The 15,368-nt window shown below is 43.4% G+C and overlaps 1 protein-coding gene and 1 long non-coding RNA gene across 4 annotated transcripts in view; one reads left to right on the top strand and one right to left on the bottom strand.

Annotated features, from left to right (window-relative positions):
* The window catches only part of AMOT (angiomotin), a 71,904-nt gene extending 64,755 nt beyond the window's left edge, over positions 1–7,149 (bottom strand). For 2 of the 3 annotated variants that reach the window (XM_059680191.1, XM_059680192.1), the window contains exon 1: positions 6,180–6,607. The gene's annotated coding sequence lies outside the window, so the exon portion shown is untranslated. Of the gene's footprint in view, positions 1–6,179; positions 6,608–6,931 lie in introns of those variants that run through there. The other variant, XM_059680193.1, reaches the window with a different exon arrangement.
* Positions 1–15,368, top strand: part of LOC132224361 (uncharacterized) — a 1,115,498-nt gene that overhangs the window by 837,258 nt on the left and 262,872 nt on the right. The gene's annotated exons all lie outside the window — the stretch shown is intronic.

Raw genomic sequence — 15,368 nt, 5'->3', positions numbered from 1 at the left:
TTCAATTATGTGGTTTCTCTGCTCCTTTACTGATTGAGTCCAGGCCTCTCGGATAATGAGAAGCATGTGCAAGGAAAATATGCTCTTAAAAAACACATACATCAGTTTCATCTGCATTATGAAGGGAGGGGAGATCATTTGTCCATATCAAAAGGATAAAAAATATAAAGTTTTCTATGGGTTATGTAAAGGGGAAAAAAAAGATTGGCATCAGTGCCTAAAGTTGGGGGGCAGTTATTGTTATCTGAAGCAACACCAATAAGAATAAGAGAGACCCCCCCAAAACACACCCTTTCCAGCTTGGCCACATTTATATTTAATGTTATCTTAATGTTGCTTTTGGGGGTATTTAAGTCCTGACATACACATGGAAATGAGCCATGAAGTGTACAGCAAGCATAAATATTCCATCATTAATAAAAACCAGCTGTGTATAAAACACTACAATGGCTGGGTTTCAGTTACTGGCTATCATCAGTATGTGTCACAAGCAAATATTACTCAAAACTTTCTCCTTTAAAACACACACACACACTCACACACACACATACACACACACACACAGAAATTTGCTTCACTCTTTTTAATCTTCTGGAAGAGCTTTGAAGAACTCACTAAACTGTATGGCACATTACAACTAATGTGTCTTTTTGAAGCTATTTTCATCATCCTGTGAGATGCTACAGTCCTCCTACTAGAGCTTCAACTTACCACATAGAATGAAAATGTTTAATTCATTATTTTAAGAGCCAAGAGGGTCAATAATACAAATGATGGTACAATCAATTATCTATATATATATAAAAGGCTAATAGGTAAAGTGTCCCCTCAGGAGTTCGATGGCTCGCTATGATGTGTGCTGACCACCAGGGAGCAGTGCAGAACAAAGGAAGGTGCTGGCCAGCAGCTAGAAGGCCCCGATCCGCCCTGATCTCTGGCCAGGCCTAGGGACCCTACCCATGCATGAATTTTGTGCACCGGGCCTCTAGTAGTCAATAAGGCAATGAAGCAAAGGACACTGTAAGAGAGCAAAGCTCATTAAAAGTCAACACCTGCTCAGGACCCTACAATAAGCCTGCTCTGCCATCATGCAAACACCTTTCCTCTAATGACCTCAAAGCTTGTGCCCAATATGAAGCATGCCTAAACACCTCTGTGAAGTATTATTATCCTTGCTTCCCAGAAGGGAAACTGAAGCTCAGAGCAGCTAATTCATTTACCCTTGGCCACATGGCAAGTCAGAGAGGGTTGGGCAGAGAAACCCAGAGCCTAGCTTCAAGTCACACAGTCTAATGATATTTCATGGAGTTGGGACAATAGTAAAAGTGACTTTACAAATGTGAAGGACAGTCAATAGAGTTAAAAAATGTTTTTAAAAATGACCTTAGGAGATTTAGCAAATATATCCATCTGCATTTTCCCATGAACACATATCATTTTAAAATGTCCCTGCACTGAACTTGGTACTAAGTACTAAAAACTCATACTTTACCTTCCTGTTGTGGTTAAAGAAATCTAATCTATGATGAGCCACTGGTTTTCAGGAATGAGTCTATCAAAAATTGGAGATCATACATATATTATAACTTTGCTATCAAAGGAAAATTAAAGGACCCTGTAACTGAACTTTCACTATATGATGAAGGTCTCAGATGAAGAACCCATAATGTGCGGGTTACCTCGCTACACCTACATATCTTATATTTAATTGTCTAAAGTCCTTAGTTTCCTTACTATTTTTAGTCTAATTTAAATGTATTATTTTCAAAGCTATAAAACAAAATGTTTGTGCTTTTTTGACTTTCCTTTCTCACTCAGGAAATTTCATAGTCTACTCAAATTTGTACCCTCTTGGTGGGATATCATGATACAGTGATTTGAGGATCATTAGTGATTTAGACAAAACAGTAAACCCTCATTTTATTTTTGCTTGAAATGAATGATGGAGGAGTAACAGAAGGTCAAGGGAGTAGAATTAACAGTTTTGCTCGATACATGAGCACCCCTAAATCACACCTAGTCTCTCAAACAACGAATTTGGGATTCTTCATGTAAATTCAGTCAGGTTCTGACTTCATTCCTCCACACAGGTTTACAAAGATAAGTCTTAGGTGGGTCATTTATTTAAAAGCAACAGGGGATATTTCTATGACTCTATGTAAAATCCATATAAATTGAGAAATAAGGACTGAAAGGAACTAGAAAAAATGAACGCAGGTGAACTGTTAGGATGATGGGATTCTCGAACAAGTTTTGGACAGAGTCTTAGTTTTTAAATTAGATATGTTATTTAAATACAAAATAGAATGCATTTATATTAATATATCCTTACAGACTTTTAAAAATTATCCAGATGACTACATGATTGTATTTCTAACAACTGTTGCACCCCATTCTAATTGGACTCATTCATATTCACACCAGAAACTGAAGCCTAGGAAAAGAACCATAAACTTTTTATTTTTATTTACTTTTTAAATCCTCACCCGGGGATATTTTTTCCATTGATTTTTAGGGAGAGTGGAAGGGAGAAGGAGAGGGAGAGAAAAACTGATGTGAGCAAGACATCAATTGGTTGTCTCCCACATGCGCCCAACCAGGGCCAGGGATCGAACCTGCAACCTTGACTGGAATCAAACCTGGGGTCCCTCAGTCTGCAGGCTGACGCTCTGTCCACTGAGCCAAACCGGCTAGGGCTGAGAACCATAAACTTTTGAGGACTAGTTCTCAAAATCACCCTGTCTGACCCTTACAATTTACAGAGGAGAAAACTTGCCAAGGGTGATAAACTGAGTTAGCGGTGGGTCAAGAGCCCAGGTCCTTCTCATCAATAAGCTTGCTAGGAAAGCTTATCATGCATAGCTTCTTAAAGTCGCTGATATTTACCTGAAGTAATTTTCTGTGCCTTTGAGGTATTTCAATACAGTAACTGGAATTAAAATATTTCAGCTATATGGTGTAGAGAGTCCATCCTTACAATTATTAAAATCTGTAAAGTCTGATTTATTTCCATCAAGTCATACTGGCTCCCTTCTACAAGTGGTTGTAGGCTACGGCTAAAGGTGGCCAGCATTATTACAAGCCAAAATGATTTAGACAATTAACTCCATCCTATACAACAAAAAGATTTCAAAGGCCAACTAATGTTCTCACTTAAGTCAAACAATAATTACTACAACAGAAGCCTAATGTCTTCCTTTCTGCAATAAGTATATTTTAGAGAAGGCTCAGCTATAGTGAATTTTTATATATTAAGTAATTGTTCAAAGGCACTAACTAGGAAAGCTAGTTCTTTCCAAAAAAAAAAAACAAAAAAAAAACACCCCAAAAAACTGTAGCAGATTCTTTTATAAAGCAAATGACCTTTTTTCTTGTTTTTAAAAGTTCAGATTTTGTATGTTGTGAGTGGAAGGGGCAACATCCCTCCTTTCTCTGGGTTAAAAGGTGTCCAACACCCACCACAGAGCACAGTAATGCAGTACGGACTGCCTGTTTAATGTTGTCTTCATTCCTGGGACCAAATTCTAACCTTTGACTTGGGATGGGACCCAAAATTTTGAACCAAAGTCTACATAAGGCAGCAAGGAATGAAGAAGTAAGCAAGACTAAAGCCAATGTGTCATAGTAACCCACCAACAAAAATTCTTGGGGACAGGAAATCAATGGAGCACAATTCTAAACAAATTGGTTTAGTCCCAACCTAATTAACTTGTCAAGCAGATCTCCAAACCCAATGAATCCAATGGGGGTAAGAGGTGATATAATAGATTTGAGAACATTCACCTACCCATTTACCATCCTAAAAGGCTTGGCCACAACTACACATACCTCCTCCACTCCTTTCAGTGGTTTTAAGCTGGGCTTAATGGGTGCAAAGGACAATTTCTTCCAGACAGTACCTAATACACTGTTCTCATGCATTCCAAATGCTCAGTCTCCATGGAGGAGGCTACCTGGTCACAAGCATTTCCAAAGAGGGAATATATCCTCTACTCATCCTCATTGGTAACCCCCACCACCAACAAAACAACTTCTAAGCATCCTGAGAATTCGGGGGGACTTTTTAGGGGGAAAAGGAAAAGAAACCTTAAGAGGGGAGTAGACGAGTGTGGGAAATTCCTCTTGTCTCCAAATGGGAAAAAAAAAAGCCTTAAAGAGCTGGATCAAAGGAAGAAAGGGGGATGGGGGAGAAGTGCTGCTTAATTACAAAGACACCCTTTTAAAGAAGGCGCAGGCCCTGGGAGAGCTCTTAGGAGAGGCGCAGAAGCAGATGTACCCACTTAGAATTCTGGCACTCAATGGGACCTCAAGGTCATAGCATCCATCTCTCTGCTTTCTGAATTGACTGTTCTTAAGGCATTCTAGAAAGTCTGATTCGTTCTTTACAAAACCTCAGATAATGCAACTCCATAAAAAGCTTTGGCTGTGCATTAGTCTAATAAATCATACTTCATAAACCAGAAATGACATTTTAACTTCCAAATCCAAAAGAGTATTGAATATGATTTTTTAACTCTCATCTAAAACCTTTTAAATAGGTAAACAGATCTACAACTTTTACATAAAAGTTACTCTCCATACAAGTATGGTCAGAGGTTTGCTTCATATCTAGACTATGTAGTTAGGATAAGCACTTTCAACTTACAGAACCAGACTTTTCCAAAGAAAGAAGTATCTTAAAATTAAGTATGATGTAGTGCCATAAAGTGTCTGTAAATGACACTGGATAAACCCATACAGAATAGCTGGGACCTGAGTTATCATCTGTAAATAGATGCAACTACTCTAAACCACCTGGCTATTAAAATATCCCAGGCTAGTTATAAAATGTGGTTTGGTCAGGCCAACTTTTCCCTCCCAGCTGATCTGAAACATGATAGCCTTTAAAATTGTCACCCTGTAGCGTTCCTTCTCTCCTTTCCTGCTTTCCTTTCCCCCATTAAAATCAACCAACAAAATTATTTTAAAATATGTCAATAGTTTGTTCCCGAATAAGCAATGAGTTTAGGACATCTTGGTAATAGGTCTTTGAACACCACCATTCTTGTAAGTTTGCTGTGCTTGGCCAACTGAAGATAGGTAGGAGATGGGTGAAGATTTATCCCGCATCCAAAATGGTATCTCAAACTATTCTTAGCTACTAAATGAGGGTGCTGAAAGGTCTAACTGAGAAGGCTTCACAAAGGCTGGCCTGAGAAAGAAGTATTCACAAGCCTAGTTCAAGGAGACTTAAATAACCTTAGCCCTCCATTATTGAAGATCATGGTGACTATCTTTCTCTCTGAGTGGGAGAAGAGGATTATATTCAAAAAAGTTTTAAAATGTCTCCCAATTTCCACTCTTCCTCAGGGAGAGGGAGAGAGGAGGACGAAGAACTAAATTAGACACTCCAAGGGATCAGAAAATTATTTCTAAAATACATGCAAAATATTATTACATTATTATTAGTGTGAATTTCTCAGGGATTGCTCACAGCCTACAAAGACTGTCACTTTCCATCTCACTTTTCTTTCTCTTCGTAAGTCCATCTTGCTGTTGAAGCAGCAACATAGTGTCCCAGGCTTGGGACCCTCAAGACACCTGCATGATCCTGCAAAACTAGTCACTGACATATATAATGCAGATAAGGGGCAACTCCTCCTCACCAACATACACACACACACACACACACACACACACACACACACACACTTGAGAGTGTATCATTGTAGGTTACTACATGACTTTAAGACTTCAAGAATTCAAGGCCCCCAGGGGATGGGAGTGTAAGCCCCCACCCCAACCGTAAGCATTTAGAAGGAATGCATCTAGCAATCTGAGATAAGCACGTACTTTCCTGCTGAGCTAAATGTAGACCTCAAGTTCCCTCAGGTCTTTAATTTCTTTTGTGCTTAATTACCTAGAGACCTACCTACAAGGACCCCAGGAGGCAATGAAGTAAAAGTACCATCAACTAGTGGTACCCACTAGCATCTCCACAGGACGGGAAAGGAGCACACACTTTTTAACCGATTTAACTTGCTGCACATGTCGAAAAACTCATGGCTAGCTGCAAAGAAAGTAGAACACACGGGTATCCCCACACGCATGTAGATCGACTCACGCGAGGGCACGATCAAGTTCATGCCACCATGGATTCTGCCCCAGTTCCCCGCGAAAATTAACCAGGCGTCTCCTACCCCTGAATGCAACGAAGACAAGGTGACGACTCTCTGCTTGTTCAAGTGGCTTCGGTCCCGGGCCAAAAGCCAGGGATGGGCAGGGGAGAAGCCCGGACTCCCGGCTGCTCCCCTCTTCGCTGCTCCCTCTGGGTTTTCCTTGGTGGCAGTGGACAGGCAGGATACCGGACCGGAGGGTGGAGCAGCGGATGGTCGGAGGCGAGACAGATTGGAGGTGGGGGTGGAGGGAGCGGTGAGAACTAAAAGAAGATGAAGCGAAAGAGAGAGGAGATGGAGGAATAAATCTGGGGTCTACCAGCTTGGGCAGTCAGAAATCTCCTCGGAAGGAAGGGGCGTGACTGCGATGAAGGCAGCTCCTGGGCAAAGGATGGGAGGTAGGGGAGGGGGACGAATGGGTGGCTTTTCTTCTTGTGGTAAGCGGCTGGGACCGCCCAGGAGCGGGAGGGGGCGGGGGGCGGAGTGGAATACGGAGGGGGCGGAGTAGAGGGCGGGGAAAAAAGGGAGGGCGTTTGCCTGGACCCTGGAGCGGAGGTCCGGGGAGCGGGGGAGGGGGGGAGGGAGGCGGGGCCAGAGGGCGGGGAAGTTTCAAACAATTGAACTGGGGTGTCCAGCCCCTCAGGCTGGAGATCTGGGCCCTCGGTGTCCTTCACTCATTAACGTGGCACAACTTGGTTACAGTGTTCCTAAGCGTCCACGCAAGGACTGAGTGGGAGGAAGGAAAGGGTTCTGCAAAGAGTACAATAATTATTTACAGCAACAGCGGAGCGGAGTCGCGTGGGAGAGCCAGTACAGCTCCCCGCCCCACAGCAAAAGGAAGAAAAAGAACTAAAAATGCTGAAAAGCAGCTTCTCGCAAAGGCTACTTAAAAAAATGCAGGAAGGAGAGCGCTCTGCACCTTCGTTTGCCTGCCCCTCTGGTTTCCTATTATCAGCAGGCCCCCACCCAGGTCGCATCTCTGCGAGGCACCCTCTTTTCTTCCTACGCTCCCCCTAGCTACCCCCCTACCTCCCACCACCCCACGTCCCGTCCCGGTCCCCCTCCCTGTGGCCCGCAGCTCCACCGGCGGGGGCGGCGGGGGCGGGGCTCCGTGGAGACTCCGCCTCTAGGGCGGACTGGGAGGACTGACCCGGGTGGAGGCTGAAGAAGTGCAAGTCCCACCCACCATTCTCTTGCAGCTACCGGTTGGTGAATCCTGGCCTAGGACTCGCTTTCGATTGGTGACTTCCGCGGTCGATCCGATTCTTTTGTCCCACCCGCCCTCAAAATTAATAAAACTAAACAAGAGGCTATTGTCTAGCTCTCCGTTCTCCCCCAGCTACTGCTGAGAAGAGAAAGATGAGACGCTTGGCTTCTCAGTCTCCTAAGAGAGTGTGTTGGCCGGCTCCAGTACACCTTTATGGCGCTGTCCGGCCCTCTGGGAATAGGTAACTTTTCTTTCCCTTTAATTCATTAGGCCACGAGGAGGGAAGGTACCTGAAGTGTCAGGGTGGTGTTCACAGTAGCGAAAAACTGATATTGTCTAAGAACACTGGATTCAGTACAGCATCCTGGGGCACTGAAAATCTGCCACTTTGCACCTGGGAAATGAAAACACAAAGAAACAATGTAAGGGGTAGCAGAATAACATGCAATTTGGAACTAAAGGAAGAACTCATCTGGCTCTAGTACTTAGCTGCCAGTTGTGTGATTTAAGTTGCTTAACATCTCAGAGCCTTAATTTGCCTATGTAAATAAAGGCTATAAGACATACCCTGTTACTTTAATGGCACTGGTATATGAAAATAAAATGAACTGTGTGTGAAAACCCTGTAAACCACAAAGCACTTCACATTAGTATCTGTTTCAACTTGTGTGTGTCACATGGTGGAGAGTCTCACCTGTGTCTGAGAATCAAATATTTTGCTCATCTGTTTTAAGCATTTACATCCAAGGTGTGTAGGTCTTGTGACTATATTTTTTAAAGTCAACCCTTTTCCTACAGTTTTCAGGGTGGATATGAAGTTGGCTCCCTGCAGTTAGAATAATAAATCACCCCTTTTCTAACCAGGGTGGGTGAGATTTCTTTTTTAAACAGCTTTGCAGTGGCGCCACAACCTAAATCTATTGTGGTGCTGGTACTGAAAAAGGAAATCATGCTGTGTATATCAGAAGTGAACTTGAGAAAACAAATATGAGGGAACATTTACCATGGAAACCACCATTCTCTACAGGTCCATATTTCCTAGAAAATGTTGGAAGGAGGAAGCAAGTCTAAATGTAAAGAAAGGCCTTGACAGCACCAAGCTATTATAATGAATTCATGCCAATGAAAAATTGACCTCCAAAGCAAGCCTGTCTAACTGGTAGCTTTCTGAAGGGCCATGGATCAAGGCATGCAAGAGGAAGTGTGCACTTAGGAAACACGGTCTCACCGTGAACAGGGTCACAGAATATAACTGAGTGCAGGAAAAGTAGTGGGCCCCTGCCATGCTATGAGGTAGCCTCAGTATGCAAAACACTCCGCTAGGACTGCTGAAAGATTCAGAAGTAGAACTATGGGCAGAATGTATTCTTGGTATGATTCTGTTTATGCGTGAGGGGAAGTTATTTGGATGATTTTTCATGAGCAAGGTGAATTTTTTTTTTTTGAGTGTTAAAGACATGGAGATACCTGGTTTGTAAATCAAGGGAAGATTATTCTTGCCTCATTAAGGAAGATACACATAAGTGGAAACATATACTGTGCTCATGGATTGAAAGAATTAATATCATGAAAATGCCCATACTACACAAAACAATCTATATATTCAATGCAATTCCTATTAAAATACCAATTGCACCTAACCAGTTTGGCTCAGTGGATAGAGTGTCGGCCTGCAGACTGAAAGGTCCCAGGGTTGATTCCGGCCTGGGGCATGTACCTTGGTTGCGGGCACATCCCCGGTAAGAGGTGTGCAGGAAGGAGCTGGTCAATGTTTCTCTCTCATTGATGTTTCTAACTCTCTATCCCTCTCCCTTCCTCTCTCTGAAAAATCAATAAAATATATTTTTTAAAAAAATAAAAAATAAATAAAATAAAATACCAATTGCATATTCTACAGATCTGGAATATTCCAAAAATGTATGTGAAACCAAAAAAGGACCCAAATTGCCTCAGCAATCTTGAGAAAGAAGAACAAAGTTGGTAATATCACAATACCTGATATCAAACTGTACTACAAAGTCATTGTAATCAAAACAGCCTGGTACTGGCATAAAAACTGGAATATAGAAAAACCAAGATGGCGACATAGGTAAACACCGGAAATTGCTGCCTCCCACAACAAATTCAAAAATACAACTAAAAGACAAAACAGACATCATCCAGAACCACGGGAAGGCTGGCTGAGTGGAAATTCTACAACTAGAAGGAAAGAGAAAAGCACACTGAGACTCAGAGGAGGTGTGGAAGTGCAGAGAAACTTTGCAGGCCAGAAGGGAGTGGCAAGAAATATTCAAAGTGATGAATGCCAAGAACATACAACCAAGATTACTTTATCCAGCAAAGCTACCATTCAGAATTGAAGGTCAGATAAAGAGCTTCACAGATAAGGAAAAGCTAAAGGAGTTCATCACCACCAAACCAGTATTATATGAAATGCTGAAAGGTATCCTTTAAGAAGAGGAAGAAGAAGAAAAAGGTAAAGATACAAATTATGAACAACAAATACACATCTATCAACAAGTGAATCTAAAAATCAAGTGAATAAATAATCTGATGAACAGAATAAACTGGTGATTATAATAGAATCAGGGGCATTGAAAGGGAGTGGACTGACTATTCTTGGTGGGGAAAGGGGTGTGGGGATGCGGGAAGAGACTGAACAAAAATCATGCACCTATGGATGAGGATAGTGAGGGGGGGTGAGGGCGGAGGGTGGGGGGGAACTGGGTGGAGGGGAGTTATGGGGGGGAAAGAGGAACAACTGTAATAATCTGAACAATAAAGATTTAATTTTTTAAAAAAACTGGCATATAGATCAATGGAACAGAAGAGCCCAGAAATCAACCCACCCCTATATTGTCAAGTATTGTCAATTTGACAAAGGAGGCAAGAACATACAATGAGGAAAAGAAACTCTCTTCAATAAATGGTGTTGGGAAAATTGGACAGGTACATGCAAAAAAAATTAAACTAGAAGACTTAAATGTAAGTCTCAAAACCACAAAAATAATAGAAGAAAATATAGGCAGTAAAATCTCAAACACCTCTTGTAGCATTATTTTTGCCAATATGTACAGAGCAAGGGAAATAAAGGAAAAAATAAGCAAATGGAACTATATCAAACTAAAAAGCTTCTGCACAGCAAAAGAAAACGTCAACAAAATAAAAAGGAACCCATTGTATGGCAGAACATGTTCCCCAATGATACATCTGATAAGGGGTTAATATCCAAAATATATAAAGAACTGATACAGCTCAACACCAGGAAGACAGACAATCCAATAAAAATGGACAAAGGACCCAAATAGATACTTCTCCAAAGAGGACATACAGATGGACAATAGACATGCAAAAATGCTCAAAGTCACTAATAATCAGAGAGTTGAAAATTAAAGCCACAATGAGATATCACCTCACACCTGTCAGAAAAGTTACCACCAATAAATCAACAAACAGTTCTGGTGAGGATGTGGAGAAAAGGGAGCCCTTGTGCACTGCTGGTGGGAATGCAGACTGGTGCAGCCACTATGGAAGACAGTATGGAGTTTTCTCAAATTTAAAAATGGAACTGCATTTTGATCCAGCCATCCCACTTCTGGGAATATATACTAAGAATTCCCAAACACCAATCAGAAATAATATATGCACCCTTATGTTCATAGCAGCGTTATTCACTATAGCTAAGATTTAGAAACAGCCCAAGTGCCCATCAGTAGATGAGTGGATAAAAATAGCTGTGGTACATTTACATAATGGGAATACTACACAGCCATGAAAAGAAGGAACTCTTACCCTTTGCAACAGCATGCATGGACCTAGAGAGTATTATGCTAATTGAAATAAACTAGTCAGAGAAAGACAAATACCATATGATCTCACTTATACACAGAATCTAATGAACAAACCAAACTGACGAACAAAATAGAAACAGAGGCATGGACACAGGAAACAGACTGACAGCTGTCAAAGGGGATTTGGAAGGGGGGGGGACTAACCAAAGAACATCCTATATAATAAAAGCCTAATATGCAAATTGTCCCCTTGGGCGGTCATTTGTCCAGGAGTTCCACTGGGAGACCAGGAGTTTGATCATTCACTATGATGTACGCTGACCACCAGGTGGTGTCGTGGGACATGGTGGACATCAGCAACGCGATGCCCAGGCAGGGGAGCTGCGACCTCTTGCTGGCTGTCTGGGGGTGGTGGTGATGGGGATGGAGGTGCAGTGAGAATGCGGGGTGTCCACCAAGCTCACTCTCACTCCCCCATCTACCCTCCCCCAGGATGCCAGGGCTCATGTGCTGGGGAAGCCCCACCCTCAGGTACCAGCTGCCTATGAGGAGCCCCGCCCCAAACCCTTGCAGCCTCTTTTGGGTGAGCAGGGCCACTGGTCAGGTTCCCTGTGGGTTCACGCAGGAGCCGGTCTGTGAGGCAGGCCAGGAGAGAGCGCGCAGCCCACCCAGCTTCCATGTGGTGCCGCTGGGTGGCCCAGACGCCCACGCTGCACCCCAGCCCACGGTGCCCAGCCACGCTCACCACATCTCCGCATGAGGACTCGGGTGCTGTGACTCAGGCAGATGGGTGCACAGGGGCCCGAGGGCCCAGGTGTTGCTCAGGGCCCAGAGGTCAGCTGGTACCTGCCCTTCCATGCCAGATGCTCATGCTTCGATCGCCAGCCAGGCCAAGGGACTGCACCCATGCATGAATTTCATGCACTAGGCCTCTAGTATAGACATAATCCATAGACACAGACAACAGTATAGTGATGGCCAGAGGAAGGGGGATTGGGGTTGGGTGGAGGTGGGCAAAGTCGGGGGGAAGGGGAAATGGGGACATATGTAATAGTGTCAATAATAAAAAAATAATTAGGCCATAAACACCTATTATTCCTGCCAGGTTATTTGGGAAGGGGGAGATGGACAGCAGCAGACCTAGGCAGTGTAGTTATTGTTGTGCCCAGATTTCAAGATTCCCAAGAACCCACAGGGAGCCAGCGAGTCCGATGCAAAAGCAAAGAGTCCTTCATTTCGAACTAGTTCGGCTCCCCGACCACACTCACCGATGCAATGGTGGCCCAGTGGCCGAGAGAGCAAGGCCTGATGGGATTGTGGGTTTTATAGTAAGGGCTGGGGAGGGGACTGTGGGCCCCGCCGATTGACCAGGCGCAAGTCGGGTCTTGTTACACAGGATGTGGTCATCTCTATGGTGCGCACGTCCCTTGATTGTCATTGGTTAGTTTAAAGAAATCCTGGGCGTGGCCAGCAGGGGCCTGGGCTTCCGGGAAGAAGGCACTCTCCTGATCACATGGCAGCCGCCTCCAAAATGGAGGACCCAGGGCAAGATGGAGGGCGCAGTCCTAGCCCCCCCCCCCCCCAGGGCGAGCTGAGCCCGGGTTCCAGGGGCCAGTCCGGTTGCTGGGGGTCCAGTAAATCGACCAGTTCCAGCCCAGACAGGAAGTCCACGTCCTCCGTCTCGTTCCCGGGGGCGCCGGCGATCGCCTCCTTCTCCATCTCCTCTGGCGAGGGCACGCTCCGTGCCCCGCCCCGCCGCCGCTGCTGCCGCGTGGGTCCGGTCCGGGGGCAGCGGGCGGGTGGCGGCCTGCGCCGGGCTCCCGCTGTGGGCTGGGGAGTCGGTGCCCCAGGCCGCCAGCAGCGTGGTCAGGCCCCACGACGACTCGCCCTTTCAGTTATATGCTACAGACTACTACTAGTCACAATGACAACAGGATACTTGTTAAAATTAACAATGCTGTTAAAATGGTAAAAGTAAAAAATATGGACATGGTATAATTAAAATTGTACTAAAAGGAGTAAAGAGTTCCTTTCTACCACTCCATTCTCATAGTCCTTTTCTTTCTTTCTCTCCATGTCTGTGTGTAATCTTCAAAATATGTCTTTTAAATAACGTTCCCTCAGGATAACTTCCTTTACTTCATTCTTTGTCATGATAGCTCAGTGTTCCATTGCATAGATGTGCCAAAATTCTTTTTCTCATCCCCCTATTGAGAGGTGATTTTGGCAATTTCCCATCTTTTGCCATTACAGAAAATGCTGGGAAACAAACACTCGTAGCAAAGGCCTGGTAGGATGCCTGCCCCCAGCCTTGAAGTTGACCTCAAAAGACTTTTTCCAATCTGCCTTCCCCTCAGCTAAGGGGCCTTAATACAATGGAAACTCCTAAAGCACTAAATTCCCTAATACTCCCTCCTCAAATCCTGCCTTGAGCATTACTCTTCTTTTCCAATTTTAAATTTTGATAGAGCAGACTGAGCACAGCTCTAAAATTAATGGTGGATTGGGTTGTGTGAGAGTCACTTCTCAGCTTGTGGCCTACAACAGGTTTTTTGGCACCTCAGCCTTACCCAGGTCTCTAAGATGTTCCTTGTCTCCTGCTACTCAAGACTTCCTTTTGTTTTTACCCTGAAAACCCTTTAGTTTGTTTTAACTGAGTTTGTATTCAAAGCTAGCTTTGCCAGTTCTACTTAAAAGGAAGGGGGAGGGGAGGCCAACATCAACAAACATTGAGTTGCTATTATGGACAAGACTGAAAAAACAAAGAGGGATGAGACTTGGCTCCTGCCTTCAAGGTTATATACAAAAAAAGACAACTAGCAATCCTATGCTAAGTGCTAAATGAATGGGATTGACAGTAAAATCTGTGGAAGTTGAAAGCAGGGAGTGAAAACTAGTTCCAGAGAGTGAGTTTACACAGCAAAGGATGCCACACACATTTAACTAATCCCCAGAGCATCCCTATGTCTTCATATCCTGACTGTAAAATATTGAGAAACCTCTGGGGGACACCAGGAGAATTAGCCAATAACTGTAAAAAACCTGTGTAAAGACACTGATTTGCCTAAGAACATTTTAAGAACTTCCATATATTGGTAATATATATAATGACCATTTTAAGCTTAAAAGTCAAGAGTCTCCATCTCCAGTAACCTGTCATTTGGCCTTCTACTTTTTTTGTGTTGTTGTTTATTTCAATAAAACACAACTCCTCCTTTAACATGCAATACAAGTCAATGTCTACGTGCTAAAAAAAATCAGTCTCCCATAAAAACTTTATGCTAAGTAAAGAAGCCAGAAACAAAAGGACAACTATTGTATGATTCCACTTGTATGAGGTACCTAGAAGAGGCAAATTCATAGAGACAGAAAGTACTAGTAGCAGAGTGATTCTGAGGACCTGAGGGGAGGGAGGAATGGGAACTTATTTAATGAGCACAGTTTCTGTTTGGGATGATGAAAAACTCTGGAAATAGTGGTGATACTTGTACAACGTTTTGAATGTACCTAATGCCACTGAATTGTACACTTAAAATGGTTCAAAAGTGTCAGGAGGCAAAGCCAATGATGAAGGCTGCCGAAGAAGGCAGGACCCTTGTAAAAGGGGCAGCTTTCCCATAGTCAACACCATGAAAATGTAGGCCTAATGTGGTTAGGGCTTCTGATTTTTCATGAGAAACCAGGAATCAAATGTTTTAATGTAAAATCTCCTGGTTCTTAATTTTAGCAACTAATAAATGTTTTGATTTTAAAAGTTTACCCTGTGCATCCAATATTTTTGCCCAATGTACAGGAAAAATAGGAAGGAGAACACAGCTCACAGTCTATTCCTCAGTCCCTGGCTCAGTTCTTCTAAAGACCACAAAATCATAGTGTTTTGTATTGAATGACATTCTCACCCACCCACCAAGTCAACTGTGAGTGTGAAATGAGCACATCTTCCTCTAATTGCCTGGTGAACAACTAAATCATTTAAATGCATTTAGAAACAAAAGCAGAGGCAAGCACATATACCAGAGAAAATAAATCCTAAGGATTTATGGCTCTACCTAGCTCTCCCCTCCCCCCCGCCACACAAATACCCTACAAATATATCAGACAAATGCTGACAAGCAGCCTTCTCTAGGACACCTCCTAAAGTCAGTCTCCTATTTATTCAGGAGGATACTAGCCCTGCTCATGCGGAAGCCAGTTGATCAGAAAGTAGCAGTTCTA

The sequence above is a fragment of the Myotis daubentonii genome, chromosome X (assembly GCF_963259705.1).
Source record: "Myotis daubentonii chromosome X, mMyoDau2.1, whole genome shotgun sequence".
In the NCBI taxonomy this organism is placed as follows: Eukaryota; Metazoa; Chordata; class Mammalia; order Chiroptera; family Vespertilionidae; genus Myotis; species Myotis daubentonii.
The sequence above is the reverse complement of the archived record's forward strand: the minus strand, read 5'-3'. Positions and strand labels throughout refer to the sequence as shown.